Here is a 12,439-nt window from a genome sequence, read left to right on the forward strand (position 1 = left end):
GGAGGAGGACTTGAAGAAGAACCCAACCAGGCTGGAACTCTAGGCTAGATAGACCTTTTCTTAACTTTTTGAACTCCTTGTGAACACCTTCATGCTTTAATAAATGTTTAATGCCCAAAGACTGGTGCTGAAGCTTCTAATTTAAGGCGACCACAATTTAGATTTTAAACATCATGGAGGGAAGCTTACTAAAATCACTGATAAATTCACCAAGAGTTTGGGCTTTTAAGGATTTATTAAAGAGTAAAGACAACACATGGGATCCCCTAATGCCAGAAAAGTCTATCTACTTTCTATCTGCTTTCATCTCTTTCTCTGTCTGCCTTTTCTCAGCCTTCCACCAAACCAAAGTCCAGAATGACAAGAGGGACCCTCCATTTTCTCTGTCTCCCACCACACTGGTTCCTCAATGAAAAGAGAGAGATACAGTGAGCTAACCTCTGTTTCCTAGTTCCTCTCTCCCTTCAAGATAATTGGTTGAGAGTGGTCTCCTACTGACCTCAGTAGTCCACAACCTCTGAGAATAACAGTCACTCAGGACCAGGTATGGTCTCCATCCAATCACCCTTAAGTAGGTACTCAGTCAGTTTCTCAGTCTTACCCCATTCAAACAATTCTAAATCAATCTTCAGGTAGGGCCCCTGGGAATCTGACAAATCCCATTATTTTATCACACCCTCAATTTCTAATTCCTTGACACCACAAAAAGAGAATCTATAAATATTTTTGTACATGTGGGTCCTTTTCCCTTTTCCATGATCTCCCTGGGAAGAAAAGACCTAATAGTGGCATTTCTGGGTCAATGCACAGCTTTAAAGCCCTTTGGGCATAGTTCCAAATTGCTCTCCAGAATTGTTGGATCAGTTCACTGCTCCACTAACAATGCATTAGTGTTCCAATTTTTATACAACTTCTCCAACATTTATTATTTTCCTTTTTTTGTCATATTAGCCAATCTGATAGGTATCAGGTACCTCAGAGTTGTTTTAATTTTATTTCTCTAATCAATAGTGATTTAGACCATGTTTGCATATGGCAATATATAACTTTGATTTCTTCATCAGAAAACTGCCTGTTCATAACTTTGACCATTTCTCAATTGGGGAATGACTTGGATTCTTATAAAGTTGATTTACTTCCTGATGTATTTTAGAAATAAGGCCTTTATCAGTAGTAATGGCTATATTTTTTTCCCCCAGCTTGATGTCTCCCTTCTAATTTTCGATGCATTGCTTCTGTTTGTGCAAACACTTTTTAAACATAATGTAGTCAAAATCATCCATTTTGCATTTCATAATATTCTCTATCTATTGTTTGGTCATAAACTGTTCTCCTTTCCAAAGTTCTGAGAGGTAAACTATTCCTTCCTCTCCTAATTTGCCCATGGTATCACCTTTTATGTCTAAATCATGTACCCATTTCAACCTTATTTTAGTATAAGGTGTAAGATATTGGTCTATGACTAGTTTCTGCCATACTATCTTCCACTTTTCCCCAGCACTGACTTTTAATTTGTTCTCTCTCTCTGTCTCTCTCCATATGTGCATATGTATGTGTGTGTGTGTCTCTATCTCTCTCTCTCTCTCTCTCTCTCTATATATATATATATATATATATGTATATATATGTATATATATATGTATATATATATATATATATACATAAACACAAACACATCCACACCCATATGTAGTTATATATAGATAGACATAGACATAGACACGTATAGATAAAGATATAGATTATACATATAGATATAGATATTGTGAGAAAATGATAGGATTTGGCAGTTAATCAAAGGCTCACTTGGAGATTAATCTAAAATGATTGAATTAAGTGAGAGTGATTGACTTTGCTGATTAGCCTACTTCTAGTTAATTAGATTATAACCACACCTGGCTGGTTCTTAAGGAGGTATTGTTCTCAGAAGCTAAGGACTTTGAACTCAACTTGAGACCACCTCCAAGTCCAGTGAACTAATGGATTTGGATGATGCTGTATGTGTTGAGCCACTTAGCTAACACTACCCAATTAAAAATTGGTCCCCACAATGCCTATCAATCAGCTTGAAGCAGTGTGTAAGGACCGCCTCTGCTCCAGACCTATAAAAAGCTTCCACACTCAGTTAGAGACAAGTTCGTGGTTGAAGCAGGCTCGTGGCAGAGGACTTGAGGAAGAACTAGACCAGTATAGAACTCTTGGCTAGCTAGGCCTTTTCTTAACTCCACATGTTCTCTTTTTTCTAATACCTAATATGCTTTAATAAATGCTTAATGCCCAAAGACTGGTGCTAAAGCTTCTAATTTAAGGCAACCACACATTAGATTTTTTTAGACAACACATTTAGATTTTAAACATCACAATAGATAGATAGATAGATAGATAGATAGATAGATAGATAGATAGATAGATCTATAGAGGGAGACATACACATATATTTTTCGTAGATTCCAACCCCATACTTTCCCTCCCTTCTTCCTTCAGAGACCTCCCTTGTAAAAATGGAAGAAAATGAAAGAGAAAAGGAAAAATAGAATAACTAAAGATATAGAAAATATCTGGCATTTTAGGCAACATTTAGCACCCATGGATGACAAACATCTTAAAGGAAGACAAAGAAAGCGTCTTCTCATAAGTGTTCTTTGGGTCTAAACTTGATCTTTGTAATTTCACAACATTCAGTATTCACAAATTTGTAGTTTGTTGTCCTTTTGATTGCTAGCATCATTTTGTACAGTATTTGTTGGTGTTGTTTTCAGGAGGAAGAAGAGGAAAAAGAGTCAAAGGAGGGAGATTATCTGGGAATATTTATAAGGAACATAGAATGAGCCTGTGGATAAAGCAACATGGGGAATTATGAAAAGAAAAGCTCTTCATTGTAAAGGGGGAAAGAACACAGAGGAGCTAGAAGAGGATGTATATAGATATGAAAAATAGACAGGATACTATTATAAAAGATAGGGAGTAACATCCTAAAAGATTAGTCACAACAAGCGATGAATGTTCTTGAATCATAGATGAGTTGATATCCAAAACTGAGTGGAAGATCAGGATCAGAGTTTTTTTAGCAATTTGAGATGCTATGTGATATATGCAATAAGCTAGGCTTGGGGGGGGTGTAGAATGATACATTTAAACAAAAAAATGAAAAGAGCTTCAGTTTTTAAAAGCTGCCATTGTAATAATTGTTGGTTGCAGATATGAAAATAAATTTCTTGTTCCTGTTTTGTGGTTGCTACCTGAGAGTAGATTTCCCATTGCAAGGAAAGAGAATGTAACATTTTTGCATAATTTGATTTGAATATTTTGGCACTTTTCCAAAAATAGTATAATAAGCTTTCCTGGGAAATGTTGGCTCTTAAGCCATCTTAAAGAAAGAACAAATTATGCCATGTCCATCCACGTAATGGTGAAAATTACCCCATGGGGTTATAGTTTCAGTCTTTATAGTCACTATATAGGCATCCATTGCCCTTTGAGTATGGATAGCAACCATTTAAACAATATTAGGATGATAGAATATGGTCTGAATGAAATTTTAGGTTGATTATAATTTTCTTTGTAGAAAATCTACCATCAAATAATTTTCCTTCAGACTCATTGTGCTTTTATTAGATATTTAAATCTCAATATATTGCCCCTCTATATATTACAGAGGTCAGAAGAAGTGATACAAGAAAATTCTTAAGGTCACTCTGAAGAATGTCGGTATCAATTGTGAGACATGGGAGGCACTGACATAGGACTGCCCAGCGTGGCCTGCCCAAACCAAAGTAAGCACTGTGCTCTATGAACAAGGCATAGTTGCATGAACTCGAAAGAAATATGAAATGTGCACATTTAGGGATGTCTGCACTAAAATATTCATGTGGACTATTTGTGCCTAACCTGTGGTAGAGTCTTCTGAATTGTTACTGGTCTGATCAGATGCAATCAGACACACTATACCTAGACCCCAACATAGTGATTTTGGTCCTCTTCAAGCATGAAGGAAAACAACCAACTGAGAAACTATCTGTATATAATTTCTGCTTAATAAAACAGTTATCATACCATTTAGAACATTGCATGATGAACAACTGAATGTTATATTTATATATATGTGTGTGTGTATAATAAATATGTATATATTATATATATATATATATATATATATATATTTGTTTTTAGTTTAGTTGTTTTTTTTGTTTTGTTTTGTTTTGTTTTGTTTTAGTGAGGCAATTGGGGTTAAGTGACTTGCCCAGGGTCACACAACTAGTAAGTGTCAAGCATCTGAGACTGGATTTGAATTCAGGTACTTCTGACTCCAGGGCCTGCACTTTATCTGGTATGCCACCTAGCTGCCTCATAATTAATTTTATATATACTTTAAGGAGTTCTGATTCAATAATTTAGCATTTAGGAAGTGAAATAATTATTATGACCATTGTACCCAATTATTACTGCATATGCGATTGTCTCTGTTAGGAAAAAATACTTGGGCCCTGGATTCAGGAGGACCTGAGTTCAAATCCGGCCTCAGACACTTAACACTTACTAGCTGTGTGACCCTGGGCAAGTCACTTAACCCCAATTGCCTCACCAAGAAAGAGAGAGACAGAGACAGAGACAGAGACAGAGGCAGAGACAGAGACAGAGAGACGATTTCGACAATACACTTAAAATGCCAAATACTTTATAAAAGTTGAGCATTTAAATCAAAAGTAGAGATTATACATCAACATTGTTTCAAACTGATAGATGTGGAGCATCATATTTGAGTGAATTCAGTTTTCAACATGTTCTAAAGAGATGGTAACAAAATTATATCTTTGAATTTGTGGATAAAGTTGCTTAAAGTTTTACCAATATGACAAATAACTTTGAGGAATAAATCAGTCCTCTCTTTAGTTTCTCATTTCAGTGGGTTCTTTTTGGTTTACTAAATTGAATCTGTGATTCTTTGGAAATAATATTGTGGTATTAATCATGAAGTAATGTGGATAATTCACATCACCTTGTTCTAAAAAGTCTCACTGCCCTTCCTTACAGAGCTGGGTAGCACAGATAGAAAAAAAGTTTACATATAATTTCTAAAGACATTGAAGAAAATCCATAAGATTCCTCAGCCCTCAGTGAAAATGAATAATTTAATATATTCCTTAAGATTTTTGGATTTAAGGGGGAGGGACCTTACAGATTTAGTTGCTCTATCTTTCACTTTGTTTTTAGTAAAATGGAAGCCAATTATATTAGAAAATAGGGAGCATTTCCTGGCTCTGGCTGTCAAGATGGAATATTCTATGTAAGTTTTTACATTGGTACTCCTATAATTCCAGTACATGTTTTAGAAACGGTTATCATAGTTCATTATTATACAACTTTGGTCATTGAAAAGTCCTCCCATGCTATCCAATTCAGCTATAAATATCAATTTTTGCCAATAAATTACAAAGCATCTTTTCTTTTTCTTTTAAGTATATTCAATAGTTTCACTGTTATCCAATTAACAAAATGGTAGCCAGATATTCATTAAATAGCTATTCTGCAAAGACAGTTTTGAGTGTTGTTATCCATACAAAGATAATAAAATTGTATTTGCCATCATGAAGCTTTCAGTCTAATGGATATATTAGTATGTGATAATTGTCATGTTTCAGTACAGATTTCATATGATAAGAACATGAGAGAAATAAGCAACACAGTTTAGTTGATAAAGATCTGGCCTCCCAGTCAACAAAATTTGCATTTAAGCATAATTATGATCATTATTGGAAGTTAGAATATGGGAAAAATCACTTAGTCCCTAAGTTTCTTAGGCATCTAATAAAGTTTTAGAAAAAGATTTAATCTAAACTGGTAGAGGAAGTCATCAAACAGGAGCTCACTATGATGAGGAAATTACATTCCTGTTGGAGCAACTAGGTGGTACAGTAGATAGAGTGCCAGACCTCATCTTTTGGTGTTCAATTCTGGCCTCAGACACTTAGTAGCTGTGTGAATTTGGACAAGTTACTTAACCCTTTAGGCTTTAATTTCCTTTTCTGTAAAATGAGCTAGAGAAGGACATGGCAAACCACTTCAGTATCTTTGCCAAGAAAGGCCAAATGAGGTCATGAAATGTCTGACACAACTGAAATGACTGATCAACAGCAAAACATAAGAGGGTGTATGTGTGTGTATCTGAGAGAATGAAAGAAGCAGACTGAGATGGACAGAAACATAAAGACAGAGAGGGGTATATATGGACAGAAAGAGAGTGAGACTGAGAGATAAAGAGGGAGCATAAGAATGTATGATGGGAGGAAGATGGAAGGAAAAACACTTTTTGACTTGAGGATGAATGTGGGCTTCAAGGGGAAAGTGATATTTAAAATGAACAGTAAGATTTAATTCTAAGAGTAATGCATAGGGCAATCAAAGTCGTTGTAGTGGAAAACATATTTATGTTCATAGTATAATTTCCCTAAAGCACAGAGTACTTTTGAGGTCAAAGACTCAAGACTTTAGAGCTGGAAGGGACTGGAGAAAATATTTTATCTTATTTCTTAATGTTATAAACAGGAAGTGGTCAGTGGATTGCAATAGATAAATTTATGTCACAATACTAAAGAAGGGCAATGTCAAAGAACATTCGAATTACTGAACAATTGTACTCATTTCACATCCCAGCAAGGTTTTTCTAATGATTGTACAAGTTAGGCTTCATCAATATGTGAACTTAGAACTACCAGAAAAGCAGACTGGTTTTTGAAGAGACAGAGGAACTAGAGAGCAAATTGTCAACATTTGCCGACTTATGGAGAAAGCAAGGAAGTTTCAGAAAAAGAAAAGAAAAGGAAAAAAAATCTACTTTTGCTTCATTGATTAAATCAAAGTAGTAGATGGAATAGACTACATTAAAGTGATTGACTGTTTGGGTCACAACAAAATGTGGCAAGTTCTCAAAGACGTAGGAGTATCAGATCATCTTATTTGTCTCCTAAGGAATAGGTCTGTGGGTCAAGAAGGAACAGAACTGATTATAGAACAATTGATTGGTAAGCTGAATACTTCAAAATCAGTACTTTTGAGTTGTGATGCTGAAGACAATTTTGGAGAGTCCCTTGGACAGCACGGAGTTCAACTCAATCAAGACATAAAATAATGATTTAGAGCATTCATTGTATGGTCAAATACTTAAGTAAAAGCTTAAATAGTTTGGTCATATAATGAAAAAACAGGACTAAATGAAAAAGACTCAGATGTTGGTAAAGATTGAAGGCAAAAGGAGGAAAGAGCAAAGATTGAGATGGATAGATAGTATCATGGAAGCAACAAACCTGAACGTGAACAGACATTATGAGATAGAGGAGGATAGAAGGGATTTTTGTGCTATGGTCTTTGAGATCATTAAGAGTCAGATACTACTGAATCACTAACAATAGCATAAAAAAGAAATTGAGAACAAGAGAATTAAAATTACTTGTCCAAGCTCACATGCATAGTGGTAGGGAACTGAGAGAAGGCTGGAAAGTTACAGTAGCACCACAATGTGGAAAGCCTTGAATTATAATAAATTTAAGTTTTATTCAATAAGTAAGAGTGAACCATCAATGGATTTTGAGCAAAAATACTGAAATGATCATATTGTTAAGTAAGGATACTTACATTGATATAAAAGATTAACAAATAGCAGGAAAATGCTTTATGGAAGTCATTTTTCGGAGGCTGTTATAGTCTAACTGTATGAGAAAGTCTATTATTTTGGGAGTGGAAGGCATAGGGAAATTTGAGAGCTTTTTCAGAAGATAATGTGTATGATTTGGTCACTGACTGGAAGTGAGAGAGATAGAAAGAGAAGCAAGTAATAAATTAACAATAAATTTAATAATAGTTTATCAACAAAAATAATGAAATCAGAAAGGTGTTTTTAGAGGAGAAAGTTGTTAACTTAGGTTGATAATGAATTTGTGGTGCTCGGTGGACATTCAAGTCCATATCTGTAAGGTCATTAGGAATAAGAGCAATAAGAATAAGAACGACAATAATATCATTTATATAATACCTAATATGATCCAGATACTATGCTAAGTACATTACATGAGGGATAGGGTAGAATTGTTGAGACAGAGACCTTTAGTTCTCAGAATTTCTCTTTGGTACTCATTCAGTTACTCCTGGCTTCCTGCTTTGGGAGAGAAGGTAGAGGAGGCCAACACCACATCAAGTTGCTAAAGGAAAATACTCTGGAAAGATTGAGAGAATAATCTCCATCATGTCCCTTTTCCCAAGTTGCTCCTCTAAAGACTTTGGGAAGAATTTCTCTTGAGTGAGAACCAGGACCATCTCTCTTGGTGGGACTGAGTTATCTTACTCTTAATGAGAGAGCTCTTTCAATGTGTATTATCTGGTATATATTCTCCTATCTATACATCCTCTGATTTCTGTTTTGCCAAAATTTGGATAAATGGACTTCTTTACTATTCTGTTCCTCATTGTGGAACTGATATGTGTGAAGCCTTAGATATAGATCTTTTTGTTTCCCTTTTCCCCAAAATGACAAAGTAATCAAAAGTTAGGTGAAACCCAATCATATCATTTAGATGAACAATATTTTAAGGAGCCAAATATAGTTCTAGCTTGATACCTCTTCTCTCTGAGGAGAACAGAGTGGTAACTACCTCCTTCTTCACATGCTGACATGAAAGTCTTCATTGGAGAAAGATGGGAAGGGGAAGAGGATAGAAATATCTATTCTTCCTCCCTTTGAACCACACATAGGGCACTCAAATTACACACTGGACTCAAATCACTAGCCAAGATTCAATTCTTCCTGACTCCAAGTTCTCCACTCTATTGGCTTTGCCTCCTAGAAGCATTGCATCATGAATTCAATAATTCTGCTTTTATTGGAACTCATAGATAGCTAAGTGGCACAGTAGATAGAGTGATGGGTCAGGACTTGGGAGGACCTCAGCCACTCACTAGTGTTTGACTGAGCAAATCACTTAAACTTTTGGCCTTAGTTTCCTCAATGATAAAATGGGAATAACAATACTATATGTAATATATTTGTTGTGATACTTAAATGAGATAATATTTTTTAAAAGTACACATCATTTTTCCATAAACATTGCAGGCATTATACAAATGCTTATTCCCTTATCTTCATGCTCCTTCATGGACTTGAATAATTTTTTTCTTATCTTTTACCTGGAAGATAACTATAAATTTCTTACTCAGAGATAAACAGTTTTATAACTATTTCTTTTTAATTTTTTTTTCTTCATGGTTGTTATTGTTCTCCTGGTCCTGTTTATTTAACTAAACATTAGTTCATGCAAATTATTCTATACTTTTCTGAATTGGGGAGTAGGGCATATTATAGAAAAAGAGGTCTTTAACAATGCCAAAGGAAATAGAAATATTAGAGTGTGTGGAGTAAGGAAAAGTCAATCGGATTGGTAATTGAGAGTCCATAAAAAATCTCAGAAGAAAGATTTCAAAAATCCTTGTAATAAGTGGCCCTACATAGGATATAATATCCTTGTCCCAAATGTACACTCAGATATTGGGGAGAAATCCAGATATATACTTTTCATAAAAAAGCTAACATCTCTATTACAAACAATCCATCTATAGATATATGGAAGACCCAGGTATGTTACCATATTTCTGTCACATGATTTCCAGGTTCAACTGAATGATAAAGGTGAAGGGTTCAGACATGTTAATAAAATGTACTTAAATGTGTATATTTTGTTTAATCCAATAGACTATAAACACCTAAATGGCAAATATTTAATTATTGGTTGTAACACCAGCATCATTCATGGAGTCTGCTATATTTTTAATTATTTTTTCTATTTTTTTAATTTGGGCTAATATTACATTTCTATTTAATACTCATGATGAAGGCATCTTTGTTTTTAAGGCAATTAGTGTTAAGTAACATTTCCAGTGTCACACAGCTAGTATGTGTCTGAGGCCATAATTAAACACTGGTCCACTGCTCTCTCCACTGTGCCACCTAGCTGTCCACTGATGAAGGCATTTTACCTCCTAAAGTGGAAGAGCATCTGATTTGTAATAAATAGGAGGGTGTTCTTGGGACACTAAAAGATTAATCAACTTTTTGTTGTTGTTGTTGTTGTTGACAGAGCAAAATTAGAGACTGAACTTGAACTGAAATCTCCATGACTTTGTAGTAGTCACTATGCATTATATGATTTTGCTTCTTGTGTCCAGATTTTTCTGGTAGATATCGAATATTCGTCCTGAAATTGTCTTTGTTTTTATTTTCATGTCTTACATTTCTAAGTTGCTTGGAAATGCTTCTGGGAGACCAAGTCCCAAGGGTTCCTCAGAATGCTGCAAATTTACTTTTCTCTATGGCTCTACTGGAAGCAGTTATTAGACTAAATGTTTTGGGTGGAGTCAGTAACTTTGAAAATATATTTGCCTTCTTATCTCCAAGCCATAAAAAGAAGGGACTGCTTCCAGATTTACAACTCTATTTGCTCATTTCAATAAATTGAAGTCACCTGGTAAAATTCCCTTCTCCCACTCCTGAATGGTAACAAAAATGGAGCCTTCTCTTGGGAAATAACATGAGCCCATATTTACCAGGGATATTTGACCAAACACCAGTCTTTGCTTCTTAGTTCCAGGTATAGTATTGATGGGAGCACATTTCCTCTGAATGAATTTGTCTTCTTGTCCTATCAAAAAAATGTAAGTTTTATTTTTCCCCCATTGGATTCATTTGCATTCATTGATTGCAGGATTTGATTTACCCAAAAGAGAAATAGACCTAATAAGACTTACCCAACTTCGGGAATGTTTATTCAATATTTTATAAACACAAGACAGATAAACAAAAAGTAAATCTTTAAAATAATGTTTTCTCTTTACAAAAGAACCCACATAGTTTCATAACTTGAGATCACTTATATTCCTACTTCCTTGTCTCATGTACCTCTAATTATGTGCTCACACTCTCCCTAAAATTTATTTTCTTTAAATGTCCCCCAAGGGCTTCCTTGAGGCCAAATGACTTAGGTTAAGGACTTGAAACATTACTCTTTAAGGCTAGGGTTAAATAAAAGGTTTCTAGATATGAAAGGCTTTATTTATGGCACTTCAAGGCTCAATGATGCTGTGGAAAGATTTTTCTGCTCTGGAGTCTTTTCACAGCATTTCAGGACTGGACATGGCATATCCAATGTCTATAATTGAAAACAAATGAATAAAACTGAAAAACAGAGAGGTCCAGATCTTGACTATTGACACTTAAAAACAATATGACAATGGATAAATCATTTTGTCTCTGACTTTCAGATCTAGATATGAATTTCCACTAAATTACTGATGGAATAAGTGCCCTTGAAAATGTGATTTTATCTTCTAAGCCTTAGGTTATTAAGCTTTAAAAGACTTTGGAGATAAAAGGAGCATAACCTTAGAAATAAAAGTTTCCTTAAAGTTCTTCTAGCTAAACCCTTTCATTGTACATATGAAGAAAGAAAACAAACAGAAGTTAGTGATCACGCAGTTAGTGAATGGAAGGGTGGATAGACTCAGGTCTAGTTATTAGCATTTTCACTTGTAAGTCATCCTACCTTTATGGTCCCTTTGTTATTGTTGCTCAGTTGTTTCAGTAATGTCCAACTTTTCTTGACCCCATTTGGAGTATTCTTGCCAAAGATACTGGAGTGGCTTGACATTTACTTCTGCAGATCATCTTACATATGAGGAAATTGAGTCAAATATAGTTAAGTGACTTGCCCAGCATTAAAGAGCTAGTAAATATGTGAGGCTAAATTTGAACTCGGGTAGAAAAATCTTCCTGACTCTAGGACTGGAACTATCCATTCTACCATCTCATTGCCTTGAAGTCCCTTAAAGCTCTACATCTTTTCATAAAAAATCTACCATCAAATCATTCAAATTCCATTTTTTTCCCCACACATATGAAACTCTGCTCTTAAGTTGAGAGCTCAGGTTAAAGTACATTAAACATTAGTATTTAAGTCTGTACTCACAGAACAGGGGCTGTTCTTCAGTGCTCTGTCATTTTTAATAGTTATAGGTGTAGCTTCCCACACACAAACTCTGGGGTAATTAATGTATGCATTAGTTAAATTATTGTCTTCCTGTTAGGTCATCCCCCCATTCCCACTTTTGACTGAATATCATTAACTCATTTGAGTTAAGATCAAGAGTGGAGGAATATTCCTATCAAGGGCTATTAGGGAAAAACAAAACAAAACTTAAAGATAGGTAGAATGATAGATAAATAGATAGATATACAGATAGATAGATAGATAGATAGATAGATAGATAGATAGATAGATAGATAGATAGATAGATGAGCAAACCAATAAAACAAGCAAATAAAAAAAATAAAGGAATGAGACCAATACTCATTTGAAAGAACACATGATGAAACATACCTCCTTTTATCTACAGAAAGGTG

Source organism: Dromiciops gliroides, chromosome 6 (genome assembly GCF_019393635.1).
Source record: "Dromiciops gliroides isolate mDroGli1 chromosome 6, mDroGli1.pri, whole genome shotgun sequence".
Classification (NCBI taxonomy): domain Eukaryota; kingdom Metazoa; phylum Chordata; class Mammalia; order Microbiotheria; family Microbiotheriidae; genus Dromiciops; species Dromiciops gliroides.